The following is a 13136-nucleotide window of genomic DNA, read 5'->3' as shown; positions in this document are numbered from 1 at the left end:
TTCTGTGCTAAGGACAGAATCAAATTATAGAAATAAATATTAACCACCCCACATTAATTTCTAATTATTTACAAAAACTTCCTGATAACTTATTTGTCTCCTCCACTGTAGTAGAGATTTCTTAAAGATGGGCAAAGTAATATAGGTCTGGAACACACTCATTTCTAAATAAATACTGAGGGAATAGATTAAGCGTTAGGGTTTACTGATGATATTAAAAAAAAAACCAACCAAACCTCACTATCCATTTGTTAGTCTGCTTTTGCTTTGCAGAACACATTTACATTTATTCGATCATTTAGCCTCCTCAACTGATTTGAATTACAGTTATCATCATTTTGGAGATGAAAAAATTGACTAACACACTTATTTCAAGTAACAAGCAAGTAAGCAGGAGTAACTGGACGTAAGCCCAGATTCTTCAAAAAACACGAGGAGCATTTTTTTTTTTTTTTATTGCACTCTGTGGCCTTCATGAGGGTTTGGCTCGCAATAAAAAACTGAGTAACAGGGATACAACAGGTGGAAAGGTATAACTGGAAGCGCTTGTTCTGGCAGAGAACAACTGAAAGAAAAGATGTGTTTCCGCCATTCCCTCGTGACTTACACAGTTTAAAGAATATTTTCCGGTTTTTAATATAAACGATAAAGTAACATGCTACAGTCTTTTACGAAAACCTTGCCCTAGCTCTTTTAACTTTCACCCACCTATTTCCTTCCTTCTTTCCTGAGGCTCATAGAGGGCGCTCACAAAGTGCTACTCACTGGTTGAGTGATGCGCCACTCAAAAAACACACATCACTGCAACTAAAGGGCGCAGCGCCACCACCTCAGACTAGCTTCTCTTTTCCACGGCAGGAGGCGGGGCCAGTATTTCTCATTCAAATAAAAACCCTGGAGATTTGCATGGGGAACGGCCAATCCGGGAGCCTATTGGCTGAAAGCACGGCGGGCGTGGCCAATATTACGACCACCTAGCCCCGCCTACAACAATTTGCATAACGGCCCCGGCGCGTGCAGGGGAGAAGCGGGTTTGTTTTTGAATCTGCGGAGGCGGCGGCGGAGGCAGCGGCGGCGCGGCGAGTGGGGAGCGCGAGACTGAGGCGGCAGCGGTGGTGACGACTGCGCGGGACGACTTTGTAGGACGGAACTTGGTTCCTCCTGCCTCATCTCCCGCCCCGAAAGGTATATGTAAGTCCCAGGGGCTGTTATAACCACATTTTGTTAAATTACTATTGTATTTCTGAAGAGTCAAGACCGCATTATGGCGGCTGCGGGACTTGTGTTTGCGCCTGCGCGGTTGCGGATCTGCGGGCGGGCGCTGCATGGGAGCACGTGATCTTGCGGGGTCGGGCTCTAGCTGCAGTTGTGCAGCTGGCGGGGCGGTGGCTGCGCAAGCGCAATATTCATTTTCAAGATCTAATGTTCTTGGACGCCATTCGGGTTCTAGATTTAATTTTTCTCATTCTTGAGGGGTTTCGTTTTGTCACGCGGGAATTCCTGTATTTTTCAAGGAAAACGTTTCTCTTATGCTGTATTCCTGTAGCGAACTGAGAGGTTTTGTGTGTGTGTGTGTTTCTCCTGTTCTCTGAGAAGCTGTGTACTTAATTTTGTGTAAAAATGATTGTCCATTTGTGGTTCTTGATTTTAATTTCACTTTAAATGTATTGCTGGATTCAAGTTTATATTTCGGGCTAAAGATCAGCACCTAGTGGTGTTCTCACGGGAAGTGCAATTATTTGAACTGCATATTTGCAAATACATTTTTAACCCTATCCTTACCAGTTCTATTATGGAATGTTTTCAAAATAGAAACAGTTTGAGGTTTAGAAATATGAGAGGGAGGGGACATTGGAAGAATCTATATAATGTTTAAAAAGAAATCTCAATCTCCTTACGTATTTATATTTTTTAAAATAATTTGATCTTCAGTCGGTGGAGTTTTAATCAGTGGTGTGCCTCTGACCTTGCTTGCATTTGAGTTTTACATTTTTTTTATTTCTGATTGCATGTCTATTACTGCTTCAGTTAGATTATTTTTGTTACTATGACTTTTAAAATTGTAATGATATGAAAAATATAACTCTTAAACTCGGTAAATTTTCCTGATAAAGAATTCTACAAAGAACTCCCAACTACCCTGAGGCCTTTATGAGGAGATTGTGAATGAATCAGTTGATTAAAAAAACAGCCTACTATATATAAATGAGTGTAAGATACAGTTTGTGTGTGGTTTTTTAAGTCGTCTGTTTCTGGTTTTAGTTTCTTAAAGTACTTACAAGTATCCTGATTATTTTAGTTTAAAACGGTAGTGTCACTGTATTTTAATCTTATGTAAGCCTCTGGGAGAAGTTTGATACAATTTAATATAATTCTACCATTGTGCAAAGTATTTCTTACTAGCCTGAAAACTTGTAAATGGTTGTCATAAACGTCATCTTTGGCTTGTATATACAACAACTGTTTTCTTGGTTGGTTATGTAACTTAAGTTAGTCACCTGTCAAATGAAGAAGTGGCTGTTGCTTTATAGTCTTGGTTGGTTTAGGGACTTTATTGGCTACAGGTACTGTTAATAAGAATTAAATAGATGTAGTTGAAAGGAATACTTTTGGTTGATGGTTTTTTTTTTAAATGACATCGCATAGGGGATAGAATGCAGTGATAAGAATAATTCTTTTTTTCTGAACAGAGTATTTGTTGTTGTGATATAATTTTTGAACCTCCTAAGTCTTTTACCCAGAAATATATTTAGAGGGCAGTTGTGTGATTTTTTTCCCCTTTTATGCTTCCGGGTTGATTACCCAGCACACCCCTTCCATCTCCAGATATAATTTCAAATATTTTAGAGTTGAAACATGTTTTTTTCTGTGTCTGTGTATGCGTACATAGTTAGGTTAAGAAAAGAACTTCTGTCATAGGGCATGTTTCATTCTACACTTCCAGAAAAGTGAAGTATTTTGTTTTATATATTTAAGCTTATGTTTTCATTTGCATATACGAATGATTGCCTCAGGTTAATGTTGAAGGTTATAAGAGGCACTTGACAACACTGAAGAACATAACGAACTATGTAAATATGTATTGGTAGGACAGTTTTGTTGTTAAACGTTTGTTAGAAAGGCAAGTATAGTTCTATAAACTTAAAACTAAGAATAATGTACTGTCTGAACATCTGATATTTTTTGTTCGTTAGTACTCTGAATAACAGGCATGATTTGGAATTTGTTACTATTAAGATTGAATGAATACTGAATGAATTCTGTTACTGGGAGTCAATTAGAATCCTTTTAGATTTGTACATTTTAAACAAAAAATTCAGGAAAAAAAGGTTTGAATACTTAAGCCAAAGCCATTAAAGTTTGTTTTTTCTTTAAATTGTGATTTGAATATTGATATTTAAAACTTTTTACTTGTTTGTTTTAGCACGTTTAGAAGATGTCAAAAATTAATTAAAAATAAGCACACTAAATGTTTTTGTGACTTTCCTATTTATTGATTGAGCAGTTAGTTTATATTTTGGATCATAATTTCATTCCTGCCCCTTAACCTGAGCATATGCATACACACATAATGTCGTCTTGTGGATATTTACTTCCCTGGTGGCTCAGCAGAAAAGAATCCGCCTGCAATGCAGGAGGTGTATAGGAGACATGGGTTTGATCCCTGAGTCGGGAAGATCCCATGGAGGAAGAAATGGCAACACATTCCAGTATTCTTGCCAGGGAAATAACATGGACAGAGAAGCCTGGCAGGCTACAGTCCATGGGATTGCAAAGAATTGGACACAACTGAGCATGTACACACACACACACACAACCTAGTGTTATATTGTGGATATTTATCCATTTCATTGTTCTTTAGAAGTATGTTTTTCAAAAATGATTGTGTAATATTCATTTTGTGAAAATATCCTAAATTATCAAATGTTCTTGAAATACATTTTTAAACAGCTACATAATATCAGTGTCTTTAATAAGAATGTATTGTGACTTTCCTTATTGAACATTTTGTTCATTTTGGATTTCTCTATTATAAATAAAGCTATAGTGAACATCTTGTATATGAATCACAATCTATATCTTATTTCTTTGAAATTACTGTTTCAAAGGGCTTTTAAAGTAATTTACATAATAAATAAAAACTTAGTTTTTTTGAAAAGCATTTCCCATGCCACCATGATTTTGGTGGTTGAGAAATAGTAGCTTATTAACTTTTTTTCTTGGTAACTAGTGAAATTGAACTTTTAAGTATTAACTATATATGTAACTTTCTCATTTTTCTTGACTTTGCTGTTTGAGGATATTTTATGTATCTTTTTGTGGTAAATGTTAATATTTTTCTTATTTGTAACCGTTATTTGTGAATATGAAAATTGCTTTTCATATTTTTTGCAGTTGTTTTTTTTTTTTTTTTTCAGTTAAATATTTTAAAGCAATTGCTGTGGGCTTCCAGATGGAACAGTGGTAAAGAATCCACTTGCCAATGCAGGAGACACAAGGGATATGGGATTGATTCCTGGGTTGGGAAGATCCCTTGGAGTAACAGTGGCAACCCACTCCAGTATTTCTTACCTAGCACATTACATGGGTGGAAGAACCTGGCTGTCTGCAATCTATTGGTTCACAGATTTGGACATGGTTTTACCTACTTAGAATTGTTATATTTTAATGTAGTGATGTGCACTGCTTTTTCATTTATTAGACTTCTCTGCATAAAAAATATTACCTCTTGTAAGATGAACTAAATGCTTGTCTTTTTTTTTTTTTTCCAGGTGTTTTAATTATCTTAAAAAATACCTTTGCATCTACATAGAGTTTGTTTTGACATTGTGTAAAGATGGGTTGTTAGTTTCAATCTTTTCCAAATATCTAATTTTCTCTGAATTTTGTGTTGGTGATTCATTTCTCATTGCTTTAAGATGCTTCTTTGACCATAGCTTACTAGGTTTGAGCCGTCAGTTCTGCTTCATTTACTAGGGATATTTAATTAGGCCCATTGACCTTTGGGGATCTATAAATAGGTTTGAAAACTTGCATGGGTTCCATGATGTACACAGTTTTATGTGAGTGAACATAATTTGCAAGTTTTTCTGGGGAAAGAGTTACAGTTTTATCAGCTTCTCACAGGAATATGTTCTGTAAAATTTAAAAGCAGGTTAACAACACTGTAACTGGGCCTTGTTTACGTAGCAGTACTGCGTTGTTTTATCTGCTGTAGTGCTATAGACTATATAAATATATGAAGGGACAATACATAGCATTCCTTTTCATCATTTTCTAAGTGAAAGTGAGTTTTCCCTGCCTTTGTAATAAATTTGACAAAGTTTTAAAACAGCCAAATATTTGAAGCTTTGTTTAGAGTTGCACGAAACCTAAGTTAGGATAATTTACATCTTTATACAGTTTTGTTTTTAATTCATGAATATGATGCATTTCCTGTAGATCCCACAAAAATGTACTGTTTTTAGGAATTCTGGGAAAAATTGTGGTACTTATTACTTTTTATTAAGGTGTTACTTTACTAATTACCTATTAACGGTATAATGTTAATAAGAATGATAAGGTAGAGGATGTAGGATTTCATTTTCATTTTTAATCTGCTTTAGGATATAACATCACGTTAATAGTGCAAGTATAAAGTTAGAAGTAAAAGAAATAGCTTGCTGAGGTAAAGTGTTCTACAATATTTAAAAACAATTTTTCTTCTTTAACATAGACCTGTTTTTTTAAATGGGAAAATTTTGAAACGTTATCTGATTCATTTTTTGGTCAGTATGGAGCCTATAAATAATATGTAATAAAGATTAAATTTTTTTCTTTTTAATCTCTTTGGTAACATTAAATATTCCTCTCATAAGGAATATTTCCCTAATTATTAGCATAAATTCATTCTCTATTAAATCTATTCTTTGTGCTGATTGCAGTGAAAAATATAATCTTGATTAATAGTGTATTTCAGTTGTAATTCTACTTTTAAAAATATCTTTATAATAAGTACAGGAAAGAATTATCAAATAATTGCCAAAATATTTATGTTGAATATAGTGAAACTTGAAAATTCATGTCATGTGTGTAAAGGCGAAATCAAGGAAATAGAGATAAAAATCAAATGGTAAAATATCAACTTTATAAAAATGAATCTAGGACTAGTTAGAAATTGTGTTAAGATACTAAATTACTTTTCTTCAGTATTTTCTTTTTAATGAGAAATTTTGTCTGGGTATTTTTCAAGTAAATCCACTTATAGAAGTTTGCATATTTTTACTTTTTTGTGTGTGACCTTTGCCCTTACTTGAGAATTTTTCCTAGTTCTCAGTATTGTGATTCTTATGTTTCCTGACTATAATAGATAAGTTGCAGTAAATTAAAGAGTCTACCTACAGTGCAGGAGACATGGATTTGATCCCTGGGTCAGGAAGATCCCCTGGAGAAGGCACTGGCAACCCACGCCAGTATTCTTGCCTGAAAAATATCATGGACAGAGCAGCCAGGTGGGCTACAGGCCAAGAGGTCACAAAGAGTTGGGTGCAACTGAGCAACTAAGCACATGGCACAATAGTAAATTAGGGCAAGGAGAGAAAGGCTACTAGAAAAGTGCATATGGATAGGGTCAGGAAGTGATGGCTGGCATCTTGATTGTGAATTGGGGTTAGGTATCAAGTGTGAGAACAAAAATTTGCAGTTTTGAGGTTATTTCGCTTGGGAATTGTTACTCCTAGAGACAAATCAGTATTTATAGAATGTTCATTATGGTAACTGAGGATCTTAATAACAATTCTGAATGATAGAGGATGTCTAATGATGTTCAGTTTGTCCAAGAAGGCAAAGAGGTTTAAATATGATTTGACTTAAAAAGACTTCTGTTACTTTGTTTTTAAGTTTTGAGGTATAGGGAAAATTTATGTATTAGCATACCTAGTTTTTCAAAGGAGTCACATGCAGAAAGAAGTTTGAGAGTAAAGATCTTACTTTGGAGTTCCTAACAGCTATGAGGCATTATAGGGAAAAATTAGATGATATTTTAACAGTAAATTATAAAAGTATCATTGAGTAATCCTGGGGAGCATTGTCCTTCTTAGTTTCCTAGAGTACGCAGAAATTGCCTATCCATTAGTGGAGCATCTCTTTTAAAATTCTTGCGCATTTGATCTTGTTATGTTCTTTAGAGATTTCAAGATTAGAAATTACTTCTCAGTATTCTTTCTCAGAGTGTCATGCAGTCTAGGGAGTAACTCAGTGGTCTTTTCTGTTGTTATTAGCTTTTTTCAAAACAGAAAAGTGAATTCCAAAGTTAAACTAGGTTTATATATGCTTCAAGTTGTATGGTGAAATCCATTTTGTATTGGAGACAGTATGAGTGCTGGGCAGCATTTTCAGTGTTTTTAAGTGCTGCAAAATGAGAAAACCAGGGTATTAGTATTGATTTATAATGGAATGTTTCCAGGTTTGAATTTTGATCTTTGGGTTTTTTAATCTTTAAGAGAATGACTAGGACATCTCGTTGGTCCCCCTCCTAAAAAATGTGGCTGGCCTAAGGGGACAGTTGATAGTGTCTGCTTGAGAGTCTTTATATAATAATTGGACTTATATAAACTCAAATGTCTGGGAAATGAAGATGATCTATTAACTTTATTGTCAGAAATATTTTATTCACATCTGCAATTTTTCATTGTTCAGAATATTATTAAAAAGTTTTGTGTTATTTTGTATCAGATAACTATGAATAACTGGCATTATCCCTTTTAGTTTGGGAGGGAGGGAGAGCCCCTTTGTGTGATAATGATGTGAGTTAGTAGTGTCATTATGTCGAACTATATAATCCTTTCTCCCTCTCTTTGTTGTTTGTGTAACCCTATGCTACTTTGTGAAACATTGTTTTGGTAGGTACCCAGGAATTATGTGTATGGCACTTTTACATTCTAATAGAAAGCATGAATTGGATGTAAAAATGGAGGTTCTTGGAACTGAAAGAGCTGTGCAAGAATCTCTCCTTGAGTCAGTAATTGTCAAAGATGATGTCTTCCATTTTGTAGAAGGGTAAACTTAGATGTTAGGAAAAGATTCTGCTCTTTTGAGGACCAGGGACAAAAGGAAAAGAGATTGGTGAAACAATAATGAATGACTTTACTGCTTCAGCTCTTTCTCAGTTAAGACTTTTCAGCTTAGGTGTGTACCTGCCCTGTTACCCTTATTAGATTAAATGTCTCAAGAAAAGGAATAAATGGGGAAACGTATGGAATAGAGGCTGTTTTTGAACTTCCTTTGTTTTCTTTTAGGTAGTAAATGTTAGGAACTGTTGGAGTACAGTAAAGGCTAAACTTTCTGAGAAACTGTTAGTATTAAAGATAATGAATGTTTATTTCTCTTATAAAATAATACAGAGGAAAACTCTTCAGGTGTGTTAAGTGGCTTTGGCTTAATATTTGTGGTTTTTGTATGTTGAACATGGTTTCTAGGTTGAACATGGATGATTTCACCAGTCAGGGAAAAGGGAGAAAGAACAGTGGGAGTGCACAATCATTCTTTTGATAGCCTCATATGGATGTGGCATATATCTGTTTGATTCATGTTTTATGGATCTGTATGTAATCTTTGGAACATACATAGCTGGGAGAGGAAGCCTGGGAAATGTATCTTGCTGGACAACCATTCGTTCAGCTAAAGTTAGAAAATTTTATAAAAGAAGGAAAGAAATGGATATTTGAGAAGTTAGCATTTTCTGATACTAAAGGAAGCTGGAGAAGTGGTCTCTGATTCATAATTTGATACTGAAAACTGACTCTCTGTTTAAGACTTAGATCCAATTATAACTCTCTATAGCTTCCTTTGAAGGGCTTCCCTGATTGTTCAGTGGGTAAAGAATCTACCTGTAATGCAGGAGACACAAGAGACATAGGTTTGATCCGTGGGTTGGGAAGATCCCCTGGAGGAGGGCCTGGTAACCCACTCCAGTATTCTTGCTGAGAGAATCCCATGGACTGAGGAGCCTGGTGGACTGCAGTCCAAAGCTTCGCAGAGAGTCAGATGTTCCTGACTGAGTAAACACACATGCATACACACACACATCTTCCTTTGAAATGAAATTTTGAGAGCTTTACAGTCATGATTCCTGACTGAGGTTCTAGTTACTATGAATATCTTATTTGGTAGAATTCTTTCTCTTTCTACTTGCCTCTGAAAACATTAAATCATGATGAGTTTTGCAAGAACTCAAGGTAATATCTTTGAATCTTGCCAGTTAACTTACTTTAAAAGGATGAAAGACTGTAGGTAAACTCTGAGTGACTGTTTGAACTGCTGCTTTTAGCTTCAAAGTTGAGTTTATGTTTGAATTATCCAGATACTATTTTTCTTCCTTTATAACTATATAAGTAAACTATACTTTTTTCAAGATAGAAAATGTCATTTTTGAGGGCTTTGTAATATACACAGGTAAAAAAATTGTGGTCATAAATTCTTTGCTTTCAGGTAAAACTTAACTGATAAGTAATGAGTAAGTAAGTAAAAGTAGTTGTCTACAGATGATAAATATAACACAATAGATATTTGTTTGAGGCACGAAAAGTGGGACTCTGTTAGACAGAGGTCAAGGAAACCTTAGAAGAATTGTATTTTAAAGGAAGAATTAGAAGGATATTCTTAGTAAAGTGTATTCAAAATCTCAGAGGTGGGAAAGTAGTATATTTAAGAGAATATACTCATAATGTGCCTATAAAGGGTATTGTTATCTTGAGCTGCTGCTGCTGCTAAGTCACTTCAGTCATGCCCAACTCTGTGTGACCCCATAGACGGAAGCCCACCAGGCTCCCCCATCCCTGGGATTCTCCAGGCAAGAAAACTGGAGTGGGTTGCCATTTCCTTCTCCAATGTGTGAAAGTGAAATGTGAAAGTGAAGTCGCTCAGTCATGTGCGACCCTTAGTGACCCCACGGACTGCAGCCTACCAGGCTCCTCCATCCATGGGATTTTCTAGTTTCTCTTTTTACTTTGCTCTACTTTGTATCTTTTTAAAAGTCTTTTATTCCTTTCAACTTTTATGTTTATAATTACTTGTGTAGAACTTTATAAGCATCCTGCAGCGAGGAGTTTTATCTTATTGATGTATTTGACAAGTATCACATTTTAAAGACAGACCCCTTTTAATTAGGTATAAGACTGCTATTAAAATTATAAAGTTGCTTTCTACAATACCTGCCTTATTATTCAGTAAATATTTGCTTATTGAAAGAACAGAACCTTTGTTTTAGGTGCCAAATAAAAAGGTGGGGGGAGAAGAAGGTGTTTTAACTCCTTTCATTTAACTCATGATAATCCACAGATGTCAGAACTTTTCAGAAAATAACTAACCATGAAGTTTCAAACCCACTGGATAAATTGTCAAAAGATTGGACAGACACTTTGCATCTGGAAAATTATAAACAGTGAAATAACTTTTGGAAAAAAATCTTCAGTTTCATTCACTAAGAAATAGAAAAAATTAAGAAAACACTTTTGCTTACCTATTAGTAACTTCTTAAAATATAAATCTGAAGGATAAATGTATGCAAATTAATAAGGGTTTGATGAAAAGGGGAAATGACTTAATTTTGTGTTGTTTGTGTGATTGTCTTCTTCCCCGTAAAACTCAAGTGATATAATAGCTGGAAGATTAAAAATATGCAAGCAAATTAAGAAGAAGAAAAAGAAGAAAAGGCAAAGGATTTTCCTAAAACCATTTAGTAATATAGTGAAATGAAACATAGTAATTTTGTCTTGGAGCCTGGCCAACTAGTGTCTTGGAGCAGTATTTCTTACACATAAAATGGTGATACCACCTACCTGGTAGGCTTATTTTGAGGATTAAATGAGATTAGTTATATAAAATGCTTAGCATTTGTTCCTGACATACTTTTCAGATTTGGCTTCAATCAGTTGATGAATCTTTTAGTAAGACATGACTATTTACTAAGACGCAACCATGAGCAGCTTTAGAGAGCCCTGCAGTACAAGGAGGTATATAGAAAATGACAGTATTTTTGATTACTGGAGTTAGAACTTTAAATGTGTTTAAAAAGTAAATTAAAAGAGTAAGTTTGATAATGCCACTCCCTAGTAGGAAAAATATGCGTTCAGAAAAGTAGTTTATTTGCAAAGGTTTGTGAGAGAGTCCAGATTTAGGACTTACTCATTAAAACAAAAACAAAAAACAGAAAATACCACTAAAATATTTAAAGAATAAAAATCTTTCAGAGATATTGAATTCGCCAGCCTCATTATGATGAAAAAGCAGCCATTTTCTCACATTATTTATTTATCTTCAAGGTTTATCATAATTCTTCATACTGTCATTATTGTCAAAGTTAGAAATGAAGTCATTTATTTGGGGGGCTAGATCCCTACAGAATTATCCTGTTTTTTTTTTTTTGTAATTTCAGGGTGTAGTGTGATCCCTCACCGCTTATTTACCTTGCTGGACATGCTAACTTAAAATTGAAGAAAAACAAAATGTCCTTTTCTTCCATAACCCTTCCTGTGACTAAGTTTCTACCCCATAAAGCATAGCCTTGACCATATAAGTTTGTTTAATGATTTTCTGATTCTTTATTTTGATGTTTTATTTGACTACTTTATTGATCTAATGAAGTACTCTTAAGTATAGAAGGGCTTCCTTTTATCTGCTTAACAAAAGTATATATGTTTGATATAAATTAACTTCTGTGGGAAATAGATGAAAAAACAGTGGAAACTGTCACACTTTAATTTTTTGGGGCTCCAAAATCACTGCAGATGCTGATTGCAGCCATGAAATTAAAAGACGCTTGCTCCTTGGAAGGAAAGTTATGACCAACCTTGATAGTATATTAAAAAGCAGAGACATTACTTTGCCAACAAAGGTCCATCTAGTCAAGGCTATGGTTTTTCCCGTGGTCATGTATGGATGTGAGAGTTGGACTGTGAAGAAAGCTGATCGCTGAAGAATTGATGCTTTTGAACTGTGGTGTTGGAGAAGACTCTTGAGAGTCCCTTGGACTGCAAGGAGATCCAACCAGTCCATTCTAAAGGAGATCAATCCTGGGTGTTCATTGGAAGGACTGATGCTAAAGCTGAAACTGCAATACTTTGGCTACCTCATGAGACGAGTTGATTCACTGGAAAAGACTCTGATGCTGGGAAAGGTTGGGGGCGGGAGGAGAAGGGGACGATGGAGAATGAGATGGCTGGATGGCATCACCGACTCAATGGACATGAGTTTGAGTGAACTCCGGGAGTTGGTGATAGACAGGGAGGCCTGGCGTGCTGTGATTCATGGGGTTGCGGAGAGTCGGACACGACTGAGCGACTGAACTGAACTTCTGTCTAGTTTTATAAAGTATAATAATTTACTTATTTATCTGCTTGAGTACAAGATTAGGAGGTAAGAGCCATCTAGTTTATCTCAGTGAGATTTCACCTGGAGTACTTAAAGCTGTACTGTATCATGGTTTTTTAAGATTCCCACATTTGTCAGTGTTCCTTGTCTGTCAACAAGTGATATTCTTTATTTCTCTGAGCTGGGAATCCGTCTTCCTGACACAGGGATCGAACCGGGTCTCCTGCATTGCAGGCAGACGCTTTAACCTCTGAGCCACCAGGGAAGCCCCAAGTTATAAAAGAGATACTATAATGATTTCCTGTAGGAGCCTGGCAGTGACCATGAGAAAGAATGGTTAAGGAAGCAGAGATGTGCCTGCAAACAAGACTCTCTGCTTGGGCAGAGCATGCTTGCAAACAGGATGTTCTGCCAGGAAGCCTGCACACAATATCCAAGGTTAATGGTCCGCTTGCATACGAGGGAACATGCCCTCCTTAAAACCAAGGAAGAGGCTGGAGTTCTGGGCAGGCTTCTTAGTAAACATGATGTGGTCACTTCCTCCCTTTGTTCCTCCCGTCCTTGGAATGTGCTTGGTTTTTTGTCCTTATTTGGTAGAAGAATGCATTGCTTAAATTTTGGTATGTGTTCAGCTACCGGGGTATAAAAATAAACCGCAAGGGGGCTTGCACAGAATTTTTCCCCCGGCCGGAGTTGTGTCTTTGTCTGTCTTTTGTGTGTCTTGTCTTTGTGTCATTTCGCCCGCAACATTTCCTGTGAAGACCTACAAGGCATCATTTCTACACTTG

At 35.8% G+C, this 13136-nt stretch overlaps 1 protein-coding gene across 2 annotated transcripts in view; it reads left to right on the top strand.

Annotated features, from left to right (window-relative positions):
* Positions 1-1000: 1000 nt before the first annotated feature.
* The window catches only part of ATF7IP (activating transcription factor 7 interacting protein), a 121502-nt gene continuing 109366 nt past the window's right edge, over positions 1001-13136 (top strand). The window contains exon 1 of one of the 2 annotated variants that reach the window (XM_055394164.2): positions 1001-1191. The gene's annotated coding sequence lies outside the window, so the exon portion shown is untranslated. The remainder of the gene's footprint in view (positions 1192-13136) is intronic. The other variant, XM_055394162.2, reaches the window with a different exon arrangement.

Source organism: Moschus berezovskii, chromosome 6, assembly GCF_049115385.1.
Source record: "Moschus berezovskii isolate FMDL1 chromosome 6, NW_MosBer_1.0, whole genome shotgun sequence".
Classification (NCBI taxonomy): Eukaryota; Metazoa; Chordata; class Mammalia; order Artiodactyla; family Moschidae; genus Moschus; species Moschus berezovskii.
The sequence above is the reverse complement of the archived record's forward strand: the minus strand, read 5'-3'. Positions and strand labels throughout refer to the sequence as shown.